Genomic DNA, 14692 nt, shown 5'->3' on the forward strand with positions numbered 1-14692 from the left:
CTACTGTGATAATCCTTGGGATGTAATTGTTGATATATCTAAATCACATACAAAAATGCACCCAGATCCTTCAGGATTCTTTGCAAGGAAGTTCGTTTTAAGCCAAGATGCAACGCTGTTCTTGTCTGGCTGTCTTTCGGATTTTCCAAGATTCGCTCAAAAACACGTTCATAGTTATCGTTGTTGTTAACTGTCTTGGTTACGCCCTGAGTTTTTTTTTTTTTTCATTGGCACAATACATTACTCGTATTTCTTAACTTTTCAACAACCTTCAAAATTACAACATTACTTGGAGAACGTTTATCAAACCGTTGTGTGAATTGATCACACACGTATTGCAGATTTGCACTATTACATCGGCCGGTTCCGTATGAGCGAAAATAATGCTCCACAAGTAACACTTTCTCCTCTGTACTTAACATCATTTTTAACAATTAGGCCTTACTAATTAATTGTTTAAGGATTACTTAACAGGTCTATACTAGTTAATTTGAATATGACAGCGCGCACAAAGAGACATCTATGTTTCAGTATTCTTCTTCTTTCAGTGCCTATTCGTTCCGAATATTGGCAATCATTCTGGCTATAATTATTTTATTGACTGATGCTTTAAATAGATTCGTTGTTGTTGTGGAGAACCATTTCCTCAGGTTCTTCAACCATGATATTCTCCTTCTCCCAATTCCTCGCTTTCCGAATACTTTACCCTGTAGGATTACCTTCAGTAATCTGTATTTAGTGCTGTTTCTCATTATATGTCCGAGATATTCCAACTTTCTCCTTTTAATGGTATACATCACCTCTCTTTCTTTGCCCACTCTTCGTAATACGGTCTCGTTGGTTATCTTGTCTGTCCATGATATCCTTAGAATTCGCCTGTATAGCCACACCTCGAAGGCTTCAAGTTTTTTCTCCATTGCTTCAGTTAGTGTCCAGGATTCAACTCCGTAATACAATATTGAGAAGATATAACATCGTAGGAGCCTTACTTTTATCTCCAGATTAAGATTGTGGCTTTTAAAGAGTTTGGCCATGTTATTGAATGCACTCCTAGCCTTCTCTATTCTACATTTTATTTCCTGTGAGTGATCCCATTGTTCATTTACTGTTGTTCCAAGATAGTTATACTGTTTTACTTGGTCCACTGGTGTATTATTGATAAGTAGTTGAGCGTCTCTAACTTTATTTTTGCTGATGATCATAAATTTAGTTTTTGTTATATTTACTTGAAGTCCAAATCTTTCACTTACTTCATTTACTTTGTTTATTAGTTGCTGTAAACTGTTCAAACTGTCTGCAAAAATAACGGTGTCGTCTGCATAACGGATGTTGTTTAGGCGTTCTCCATTTAGAAGTATTCCATGTTCGCATTTTTCCAAGGCTTCACTAAATATTTCCTCTGAATATAGATTAAATAATATAGGTGAAAGTATACAACCTTGTCTAACGCCTCGTAGAATCTGGATCATTTTCGTTGGTTCACCTCCAAAATTCGTTCTTATTGTGGCTGATTGGTTCCAGTATAAATTTTGTATTATACGCCGATCTTTATCATCCATTTGGGCTTTTGTTAGAATATCCATCATTTTTTGGTGTTGAACTGTATCAAATGCTTTTTGGTAGTCCACAAAGCAGGTGTAAATATCGCAAGTCATATCTCTGCATCTTTGAAATAATACTTGTAGACTAAACAGTGCATCTCTTGTACCTACGCCTTTCATGAATCCAAACTGTGTGTCTTGTATTCTCTCTTCGCATAGCTTGTATATTCTACGATGTATAATTTTAAGAAAAAGTTTTAATGTATGGCTCATTAGACTTATTAGCCTATATTCTCCGCACTTTTTTGCTCCCTGTTTCTTTGGTAAGGTAATAAATTCTGAAAGTAGCCAATATTTTGGGATATTGCCTGTGTCATAGATATTATTGAAGATTTTACATAGTACTCTTAAAGATTCATCATCAAGAAGTTTAAGAAATTCAGATTGTACTCCGTCTGGTCCTGGAGCTCTACCTTCTTTTAGTGACATTATGGCTGCTCTTATTTCTGCCACTAGTATAGGTGGTCCTGTTTCCGTAGGTATTGGGGGCTGGTTCTCTCTCTCATCAAAAAATAAATTTCTTATGTAATTTTTCCAGGTATCATTGATACTCTCTTTGTCCACGATTATCTCTCCATTGTCATTAACAAGTTTACTTATTCTTCTGTTTTTACATTTACCTGTAATTTCTCTTACCTTCTTATGCACGTTGAAGTCGTCGTATTTACTTTGGAGAATTTCGATTTCTTGGCATTTTTTCTCCAGTTCTTTCTGTTTGGCTTCTCTGATCTTTCTCTGTATCTCTCGCTGTAATGTTTTATACATGAAGTTATCGTTCTTGTTTTTCCTTCTTTCTTCCATTAGTTGCAGAATCTCTGTTGTCATCCATGTCTTATTCTTACCTTCTTCGTTCTTCATAAAATTGTCTTTAATGTCGTCTATTGTTTTCTTAAGGGATTCTATCTTATCTTCTGTGCTTTCCGTTGTTTCAGTATTAGTACTGTTTATTGTGGGTAGTACTGTATTAAGTTTTATGAAGTAGAGAAATATAAATGGAAATGGTTCGGAAACGTAGAACGACAAAAGAATGAAATATGGGTAAAAATCTTTGCTTATTGGTAACCACAAGAACACAAATCTAGTAAAAGAAAACAACAAAAACGGTGGCTAGATGACATCAAATCAAGAATAAGTAAACGTTGGTACCAAATAACAGAGAACAAGCTAAATTTTACGTCTCACTAGTGAACCTACATCCAGAAGTAGGTGAAAATAAGCTAACAAAAAGAAGAAAACCATAAACAGGTTACTTACTTTAAAAATACAATAATTTTTATTTGTTTTTTACTGCAAGGAATTGTAATATTTTTATTAACTATTTTTTTAAATTTTATTTCAGAATATTTCCCGCGTCTTCCTTATAGTTGTAGAAATAATGTATTTGAATATTAAATACATAAAATGCAATGACACAAAAAGGCATATATTTTAGTAAAAGTTAAAATATAACTTTAATGAAATTTATCCAATTCAGAACGAATGTATCTGATATTTTCAGTTCCTGTACCTAAGGGAAAAAGTTTTCCCATGTGACAAGTTGAGTTGTAGGACTGTAAATGACTATCACTCCGATCAATGTGGGTCGACAACAGAGCCGTTGCACGCTACTACAGCAGAAAAATATCTCTCTTTGTGTACACGAAATTGAAATTTTGTCATTTCTGTTTTGGTTTTGACTCAAAATATAGTAAGTGTAGTAAGTAATGACTTGAGGATAAAAAGTAAATACTCCACCTTTACATTTAAACAATCTCATATTCAATGTTTTATATTGTTCCCAAGCTATTTTCTTGTAGCAATATGTGTATTATTTACTATTTTTATTGAGAGTTAATCATAATTTCAGTTTAAAAAACATTTTACTACTTTTTTATTGGGAATAAGGCACAATTTTACTTTAAAATAAATTTAAATTAAATTTTATATGACTTATTCATATTGAAAATTCAGACATATATTATTTATATACTGACATATTATATTAGACATATATAATGTATTTAGTATGTATTTAGTATGTATTTATTATAAATGTATTTAGACATATATTTTAAAGTAGATGATTTTAAAATAATATTCTCAATATTTTGAGTTGCGTTACTGGGACGACTTTGTTGGAAGATAGTTCATTCGATTACATAAAATCAACTTTAAATTAAGAATACCTATTATAGAGTATATTATATGAAAAGTTCATACAGCAAATACACCGCTTAAACCTATTTGTAGTACTATGAATTCTCTTTGTAGTGAGTTATTAAATATTATACAACCATTTGGAAATAATATTGACACATTTACAAAAAATACAAAACATTTTTTAAATAAATGGTCGAATATTGAATTTAATTCAAATAATATTTTAGTAAGTTTTGACATAAATAGTTTATTTACAAATTTGCCATTAGATAAGACTTTAAAAATAATCAAAACAAAATTAAAGAAGAATGATACATTGAAAACTAGAACAAGACTAAACGTGTCAGCCATAATGGAGGTATTCACATTATGTACTGATAATGCCTATTTTCAACTATACAGTACAGTACAGTATGTACAGTATGTTAATCTTTCAGCTGGACATAGGTAATATACATTGGGGTGAGTGTGGCAACTGCGCTTTCTCGAGTCTATGCCAATATTCTACCAAACTAAGCGATAGCCTACAATGTGAGTGATAACTCAATAATTGGCAGCTTAAGATCTGTTAGCTGTACGCATTTATTTTCAATTGGAACCGTGAATCAAAGAGTATCGTTTTAAAATGTTTATTTACACTTCTCCAGAAAAGGTTCAAATAATTAAATGGTATTATCAAGGCAATTATTTGACAGAATATTGTACAAAATGCCACAAAAGAAGAGATGCTCCTGGAAAGACAGCAGGAAATCAAAAGAGAAGATGAAAGTATTTGTGTTACCATTGAGGTGGATATCTTTAAAACCACTAGAATTATTGGAGTTATAGGTCTGGCATACCACAGTTAATAAAGTTTTAAAAAAATATGGCATTAAGAGTTTTAAATATTCGAAAACACTGAAGTTATTTCTCGGAGATCAATTTCATAAAATGGAGTTTTGTGAAGCTGCAATGACTGCATCTCACGAAAATGATAATTTTATGAAAAATGTCCTTTTTACCGATGAATCGTCATTTTCAGTATGGATTCATCACAATCCTTCCAGAACGCGGTATTGGCCTCACGAAAATGAACATCGAACATTGAAGGTCTTCAAAAACCTAATGTGTGGACCGGCATTTTGAGTGACCATGTAATTGGTCCATTTTTCATTGAAGGAGTTCTGAATTCAGCTAAATGTTTTGCTCTTTTACAAGATAATATTATTCCAGATATTCAGAATCTCTTAGATGTACATTTAGAAGATGTCTGGTATCAACAGGATGGCTGTTTCGTTCATGATGAGCGTATGGTGAGAAACTATTTAAACCCAATTTTTCAGGATCGCATTATAAGCGGAACAAGCCAAATTAAATGGCCTGCGAGATCTCCCGATTTGGCTCCAATGGATTTATTTTTCTATGGACATTTTAAATTCACCATCTATGGCAACGATCTAGACATGGACGTAATCTAGTTGATTTGGAAAATAAAATAAGAAATGCATGTACTACGATTACGCCACCACAGCGTGCAAACGTAAGACATTTTATAATAGAGTAGGTTATTGTTTTGCAAAAGAAGGTGATATATTTAAACCTTGTATTTAGTTTACTTGTTATTTTGTACAGTAGAATGTATTGTTTGGTTTGGAATGTATGGTTTTTCAATCTCTTTAAATGAATTATTTATTTGTGTTTAACTACTTTTAGAATAATTTGTTTTTCGGTGGCCATAGCACACAATAAAAATTTTCAAAGGTTTTTAACTCCATTGCAATAACTTTAAATTATTTACGTAGATTTACGTAGCAGAATTAACTCCCTAAGAATACTGGATATTAGATGCAGATGTATTGAAAACCAATACACACCAACAAATATCTAAAATAACATAAATCAAATCACATAACCAATATTAACAAGGGAATCATTAAATCCATATACTATAGAGCCAAAACTATTTGTTCTACATTAGTTAACATTAACATCTGTTTTATTAAAAAATCAATCCCCTTTGCCGTTTAGAAATAAAAAAAGTTCAAGAATAGCCCGAATTGAACAGAACAACTTAGAACAGTATCCTGTAACATTCACAAGAAATAATAAGCAGAAAATAACAATACCATAAGTAAAATAACTATTGAAAATACTTAAAATTCTCAATTATTATAACAATTATTTTATATAAAACTAAATCTAGCAATTAACAAGAAAAAACAAAGAATTGTACTTATAGAATATCTTGTGAATACGAACATTTTTATTTGGATGAAACATCACGATCATTTAATATTATAATAAGTGAACATCAATCTTATATCAAAGATAGAGAATTTAATATATCTCAAATATATAAACACGCTTGGAAAAATGGACATAAAGTTAAATGGAAAGATTAAATTATAGACCCAAAAGAAGCAGTTGGATAAAAGGGAAAAATTAAAAAGGCAGCTCTAATATTATGATAAATGAAACCAATTGGCAGAATGCAGTAGGATGTGGTTACCCATATTAGAAAAGAAAGTCAATAGAAAATAAATACCCTATTAGTGAGTCAATAACATATTTAAGTTTAAGAAATAATAATAAATTTAAAAAATCACAGTTTTGTGTTACTATGCAGAGTAAAATGAATATAAGACCAAATACTTATCATGTCGTGATAGTATCATGAGGTTCTTTCCTGGTTTTTTCTCATGATTTACTATAGGAGCGCTAAGAGGAGAATTTTATTGTCTTTACATGTAATTCTTTTTTATAATTGTTCTGACTATAACTTTGAGTTAAAGCTGATTTCATGTAAGCGAATTAACTGTCTTCCAATGAAGTCTTCCCAGTAATGCAACTCAAAAATATTGACAATTTAAAGTCATCTACTTTAAAATGTATAATATATGTCTGAAATGTCAATATGAATGAGTCAGATAAAATTAAATTATTAGAAGAATCTTTTTACCTAAGTAAAAAAAAATCAAAATTTGTTTAATTTATTAGTGTTTTATATTTTTAGAACGATTTCCGAAGTGCAAATCGAAACGTCAAATAAATTTATTTAAAAGTTAAATTGTTTCTTATACCCAATAAAAATAGCTTCAGAAAATATTAAAATACATTTATTTTGTCGATTGAATTTCAACTTCCAAATTTCATATATAAATATTTCATAAACGAATTCCGAAATGAAAATCGAAATATCAAAATAAACGTATTTTAAACGGAAAATGGTGGTAAATTCACATTAAAGATAGTAAATTAATTTTGTTATTCCCCATTATCCAGTTAGTATATGAATGAGCCAATTGTGAATTCATCACTTCTCAAAAATATCTTATCAGAAGAAAATAGTATCTCTGAATTTAATTTTAATTTAATTAATACCAGTAATAGTCATATTACAGCATACTTTATTAATATTTTCTCACGATTTTTCCTAGGTATAATAATAGAAATTCCTTATTTAACGTTTTGGTGTCAAGATTTTTAAGCTGTTCTATTATTTGTTACTGCAAAATTATACCAGAATCTCAAAGTTCATTTTCCTTATAACTCTTTCCTGTCTTGTCTTTCGGCACACTGCAATTTATCTAACCTCCAAATTTTTTGCTGCTATTCTGAATTTTTTATAAACTATCGTGAACTTTCGTCACGTGGCTCTTACATTATTAATTTATTTTTACAAGCAGGTTCTGTGTTTTTACTGGTGTAGTATACCTATACATTTCATATACTTTCCCCCTAGTTCCTTACCGCTCTTAGGTAATACCATCGGTATGGTGTTTCGAACATTTCCACCCTCATTAAAAAAAAAAAGGTTTTGTGTTTTTAAAATATTTCATTTTAAAGTGGATAAAAATTTTTTAAAATGCAATTTTTAACTCGAGATATATACGTGGCAAATAATGATAGATGAAAGTTGAAATGTTTTAAGTTGGTTAAATGAGACAATGATCTCAACTATTGTAATCAATAATGCCATCCAATAAAATACAAATATAATACAATAATACAAGAAAACATAAAAATGCACCACCGTTGTTCGATTTTCATAAAATTCATATAGCATCTTATTACATTTCGCTGTCAGAACAGCTTTCTCCGAAGAGAAAAATGTTAACTGTTTATGTGTGCAAACAATTTGCACAAAACTTCCTAGTTGAATATTTATTTATTCGAAATAAAATTTTTTATTATTTTTTATGTATTTACCAAAAGAATTATCTATTTTTATAGATGTATTAGTCCCTTTTGTCTTTAAGAAGTTTGTAACCTTTTCGTTTGGTTTACTTATAAATGTTAAAGAACCGCGATTTGTTTTTTTTTTATTAAGGTTAGTGAAACTAATTGCTTGTTTATATAATGTTTTATTCAGATTTAAGCAATGCGGCTCTCACTCCATCTAAAAGAAAAATTCACGAACTCCAGATACCTACGTATCAAAAGGCTGGGTTCAAGGGTACTCTCTCAGTTTTATCGAGCCCTAGGTGACCTTTTATGCCCGAGTATCTTACAAAAATGTTCGTACTCATGTGGACGTCAAAAACAAACGAAAGGTGTCCACTGAAACACAACTGTTTTATGTTTTCTAGGGGATCTACGGAATAACATTAGTAGTGGAAGGAATATTAAGTATCGTCTGGGTACTTTCAATTCTCCATTGTGCCTCATTTCTATGTTAAGATCTCTGTACTTTAATGTATCGCCACTTCAATATGTGTTGTTTGTCTAGTCAGTTTATGAATAGTATAAAATCCGGTCTATTATATATTGCTGGTTAATCTGTGAATACAATACGGTCCCTGTATAGCTTATAGTTGTCATTTTCAAGCAGCATACTATCAGGGACATATTGATAATAAGGGACATGGTTGGTTTGGAAAAGTCCCAGTTCGTCTTGCTGGAGGAACCCCCGGTCAGATCTTGGATGTCACTCATCTACATCAACAATTAACACAAGTTTTTTATTTTAGTATTGTTAAAGTTATTACTATTTAAATGAGAATAAGCCACAATTAAAGGTTAAAGTACGTTTATTGACGTTTCAATTTCCACTTCGGAAATCTTTCTCTTTTTTTTTTAAATGTTTTCTGATAATGCTTTTATGTATGGTATTGTTATTTTCCTCGGATTATTCCTTGTGTATGCTGTAGGATCTCGTTTTAAGTTATTCTGTTCTATATGGTCCATTGCTGAAAATTCCAGTTTATAAACGATAAAGGATAATCATTTTTTAATAAAACAGATGTTAACAAATGTTTTTCCTCTAAGAACAAATTTTCGTTAGAACAAGTAATTTTGGCTCTCTCGTATAAGGATTTAATGATTCCCTTTTCAATATTGATAGTGTGATTTGATTTGTAATTTAAATATCTGTTGGTTTTCTATACACCTGAGTCTCATATCAAGTATCGTTCTTAGAATTTTTCACCAAGTTACAAAAAACAAAATTTGTGTAATTTGTTATTGTTTGTATTTTGAAAACGATTTCCGAAGTGGAGATTGAAAGGTCAATAAACTTATCTTAACCTTCAATTGTGGCTTATTCCCATTACAATAGTAATTACTTTAATTTAATTAAATTAAATTTATAACTTGTTTATTACCTCTAACTTATGCTACGCAGTATATATAATTATATTTAACCTTAACGTTTGCGTTCACTGAAGGTTTTCACATTTGCACGTTTTATAGTAACACCTTCTGTATTACTTTCGAGGTCATAAATTTGGCAGCTGTAAGTTTATAGCGAAAGAGTGCGAAAAGGAAAAGTGTATTTTTATAGTACTATCAGGCCAAATTATTTGGAATAGTAAAAGACAGTGTGTATGAATCAAAGGAATATTACGTGAAAATTATTTCTCTAAAATTAAAAAAGTTAATTAAATAAATGTTCCTTCTTTACATTTCCCTTTGCAAATATCTTTTTTTAGAAAGTCCTTATATTCATCTACGATGTTTAAGATATAATTCTTATATTATTTTTCTTTTATATTTTTTGATATCTTCCGTTTCTCTTGTCTTTCGCCAATTATTTTCTTTTGGTATTTATATATTAACAAATAGAGTGAATTTTAATTAAAAATACTTTATATTTGACGATTCAATTTCTACTTCAGAAATTAGGAAACAAATTATGTTATTTTGGTATTAGGATATATTAATTAAGAAAAAAGATAAGAAAGTTTATTTCTTTAATTTTGACATTAGTTTCTTTGTAATTTTAAGTCATTTTGAATTGTTTTTTATTTACAAAAAAAAAAATTTTAATGAGAAGAGTTTGCAGTTGTCAAAAATTTCGTCATTTAAGCGACTTTAAAAAGGTATGAAAGAGGCCGGTTTTGGTTTACGGGAAATTTCACTAAGAGTTGACGGTGTTAATATTTTGGAGAAGGTAGTTTAATGATGAGAGTTTTTTGCGTCGTAGAGGGTCTGGACGTCCTAGAATATTGCAAGACCGTGATTTGCGTCATCTTAGACTTCCTGCTCTCAGAAATAGACGAGACAGTGTACATCAAGTAAGAGATGATTTAGTTGCAGCTACAACTGTAGTCTCAAAAGAACAATTAATTTAAGATTAATTTTAAAGTTTATTTATTATTAAAGTTTATTTAACTCCACAGCATAGGCTCGACGCTTAGAATTGTGCAGTGCTCGGCAAACCTGAAATGGCCAATGGAATTTTGTCTGCTTCGGTGATAAATTAAGGTTTTGTTTGAGTGGCTCTGATGAGTGCATAAGGTTAAGACGTTTTCGAGGTCAGAGACGAAATATAGACTATATAGACTTAAATATTAAACGTCATACAGCAAGACAACCGAGCCTTATAGTATGGGGTGCCATATGTTTAGAAAGCAGATCACCTCAAGTTCTTTTTAACGGCACTCTTTGGTGAAGTACTGCAACCGGTTTTACATCCCTACTTTTAAACCATTCCAAATGCGATCCTTCAACAGGATAAAGCAAGAACTCATATTGCCCGTGAAACCATGTTCATACAAGAAACTGTCACTTTGGAGAGGCCATCAAGATCAGCTGATTTGTCACCCACCAAACATATATGTGAGGTGAGGTAGGTCGAAACCTAAATCCATTGTCACGTCCTTCAGCAAACTTAGAAGAGCTGTAACATACCATAGAGACGAATTTGAAGGAGTATTCCGCAATATGATATAGACCACTTAATTCGATCAATGATCCATAGAGCAACTAAGTGTATAAAAAATCAAGGAGAAGCCACATATTAATCATTTTTTTGACGAAAATAACGTTGCAAATTCGTTTATAATGTTATTAAATAATAAGAATATTATAAAGTATACTTTCATAAATGAATATTTAAAAAAATATTTGCCCTTCTAGGTGTTGCATTGTTTTTGGTCATCAGTATAATATACAGGGCGAGTTGTGAATTTTGAGTAACATTTCTATTCTTTATAACTCTTGACGGTAAGTTCCATGGGTCTCATGTTTTGGCCAAACATTACCCTACTACCACCTAATCAACTGAATTATTCAAAAATGAAAAATTTCATAAATTAAAATCTGAAGGGTGGGGGAAGAAAATTACTCTGGTATGGACGTATGCGAAGAGTGGACGAGACAAGAATACCACTGAAAACTTAGAAATGGAAACCAAATAAAAGGAGGGCGTCCTAGATTATAGTGGAACCGGCAAATAAAAACAGCACTGTTCGGCAACAAAACAGTAACTTCGAAGTTCTCCCGAAACATCAAGAAGAAGCAGAACTAATCTGACTTGACAATGGCAAGTGTGACCTTGCCGAAACGTCGCCAAAACAATGGTTTTTCAAAAAACCAAAACTATTTAACGCGGAGTCAAACCCGGAAAACAACTGAAACCACATATAGCTTCCCGCTGAAATTTCAAATTCAATATATATATATATATATATATATATATATATATATATATATATATATATATATATATATATATGATAAGAAGAAATGGCGATTGTGCTGTGTAAAGCCGCGGATAAGTAAGTAAATGCAGGTGTCTTTTTCTATTTTCATAAATTGACAGACAATTGTCTTCAGAATTTTTATTCTTTTAAGAAAAATTTATAGATACCCCGTATTTATTTACGTAAATCGAATATATACAAAAAAACCTATTGTACAATGAAGCATTCGAAAAATTTAGATGTAAATCTAATTATAGAAATTGGCATACGCGTTACTGTCGTGTGCTAATATTAAACGAAGTCATCATATCATGATAATTTTATTTAACGCCATTACTCAAAAACCAGTATCGGCAATATTTCATCATTTTACTATGGTGTGCTTGGCTTAGCTCTGGGGCATCTGGATAAACTAAATAATGAAAGATCGTAAAGAAGATAGCATGGCATGGTCAAAGTAAAGTCAAATAAAGGGAAAGTAACAGTTAAATAAAAATTTTACTGAAAAGAAGGTAAGAAAAGAAAATAATTAGGGAGAAGACTTGAACAACTACTGGCCTATAACTCTAGTTAACGTCATATACAAATAATATAAATAAAATTTTATACAATTATACTTTAAAATAGATAAAGCAACTGAACAAGCTCTATTCAGATTTGATAATAATTACATATTCCCTGTTATCTTGTCAAAAATAAGTCACAAAAATCAGATCAAAGAGATAATGCAGAATTTTTACCATAGAAAAGTATACAAACAAAAGAAGCACCAACGGATAATAGAGATAACTACAGATTAAAATAAAGAAACATAATGTAGCGATTAATATTATGTAAAGATCAAATTAAAGGGAAGGCGCGACTAAGGAAGATATGGCAAACCACAAGGCAGCAGCAAAATTAAATAAACTACAATAGAGCCACAAGTAAGTTAAAAAATACAATAGTACAGTACATTATTTACGAAAGTCTAGCAACAATCCAGCAGCCAGGTGAGCAAATTAAACCAGTATCAAAAAGAGAAATAAAAAGTGCTATTAAATATAGATTAAAAAGAAAAAAGCTTCAGGCTATGATCTTATAACAGGAACTATCTTAAAAGAATTACCAGATAAATGATAGAACAGAACTTTTTAATGCTTTACTATGGCTGAAAATTGTACTAACTCAGTGGAAAATTGCTGATATAATATTGATCCATAAACCTGGTAAACAGCCTCACTAACATACCTCTGATCGTCTCTTACCTGTAATTGCTAAATTATTTGAGAACCTAATAGGGACAAGACTAATGAAGATAATAACTGATAATAATCTTTTCGCAGATCATCAGTTTGGTTTCAGAGAGAAGCATTCAATAATAGAACAAGTACATAGAGCCGTTCATACAGTGAATCAAATATTTGAACAAAAAATACTGCTCTGTACTCTTTCTTGACGTCAGTCAGGCTTTTCATAAAGTCTTGTATGAAGGGTTGCCCTTCAAAATAAAAATAAACGTTCCGGGGTCAATGTTTACTTTACTAAAATCATATTTAAAAGGACTTAGAAACATAAAAAATCTACCCTACACGATCTGGAGCCCCTCAAGATAGTGTTATGGGTGCTGAATTATTATATTTGATATTTACGCACAACATACCAACAAATGAAAATGTAACAACTAAAACATTCGCAGGCAACACTGCTATGTTAGTCATAGATAATAATCCTTCAGCAGCTATCAAATATCTTCAAAGGCATATTAGGCACATTGAAAAGTGGACAAAGAGATGACGTATAAAGATCAGTGAATCTAACACAACATAAAATCTTTACAAAATATCGCAAAATATTGCCTAGTGTAGAAATAAATAGCAAAGCAATTCAACAAGCTGAAAGCTTTAAATACCTCGGAATGCACCTGGAAAAAACTTTGACGAACCCACATATGGAAAAAGAGCCAACAGTTGAACTTGAAATTTCGTAAACATTATTGGATACTGGGCAGAACATATATCTAACGAACGCGTGCTAGAGACCGTGCACAAAGAGCGAGCATTGATCAACATCACCAAAATGAGAAAGGTCCAATACTTCGGTCATATAATGAGAGGACCTAAATATCGCTTACTCCGGTTAATCATTCAGGGCAAAATCGAAGGAAAACGTTGGGTCGGAAGAAAACAACTGTCCTGGCTGCGTAACATTAGACAATGGACAGGTCGAACGGTCGAGGAACTGTTTCATCTAGCTGCCGACCGAGAATCATTTCATCAGCTTGTCAATATGACGATAGCCAACGCTTGAATACAAGCACGGCACACAAAGAAGAAGAGGGGCAGAACATCGAAGTTGTCTATTTGTAAAAAACTGTTGGTGTACAATACAATACTCAAACCGATCTGGACCTATGGGATTCAACTATGGGTACAAGAGCAAAACCAACTTATCCATAATGGAAAGATTTCAATTCAAAGTGTCACGCTCTATAACAGACGCACACAGTTTGTATCAAACAAAGATATTTATTGTGATCTAGAAATACCTATGATTTGTGAAGTGATAGCGTATTGGCGCAAAGTAGTAGAGTTAATCCCTGTCTCGTCACAGTTGAAGACTTGCTGGGGGATGTATCCTTTGGCTTCTATCAGTTTGGAAAACGTTTTGATGTAAACATCAGCTGCTTTCACATCCGAACTTGCTTCCTCATCATGCCTGACGACGGAGTGAATGCCGGTCCTTTTGTGAATGTTCTTCGAGTGAATGTATTCTGCTTTTTTCTGTGCTCGATACCTTCTAAAACTTCTAGAAAACCATCCATAAACTTATTTGATAACAGTCAACAAACTCAAAGACTATAACGTAAAAATCCATTAGATCTGATATATAAATTAGTGTTCTAACTCACCGTAATTGTGTATATATTTTAAATATAATATGTATTATTTGTAAATGTGTAGATGTCATGTTTTTTCCATATCAGAGTTCCAGTCATTGGACTGGCCCCTCTTAAGTCAATTTTTATTTCGAACCCCAAAGACGCCTATTATTATAATGTTTATAACT

General features: G+C 31.4%; 1 protein-coding gene across 2 annotated transcripts in view; it reads right to left on the reverse strand.

The window, feature by feature from the left end:
• The window catches only part of jp (junctophilin), a 453334-nt gene that overhangs the window by 325488 nt on the left and 113154 nt on the right, over positions 1-14692 (reverse strand). The window lies entirely within an intron of this gene.

The sequence above is a fragment of the Diabrotica undecimpunctata genome, chromosome 8 (genome assembly GCF_040954645.1).
Source record: "Diabrotica undecimpunctata isolate CICGRU chromosome 8, icDiaUnde3, whole genome shotgun sequence".
Classification (NCBI taxonomy): Eukaryota; Metazoa; Arthropoda; class Insecta; order Coleoptera; family Chrysomelidae; genus Diabrotica; species Diabrotica undecimpunctata.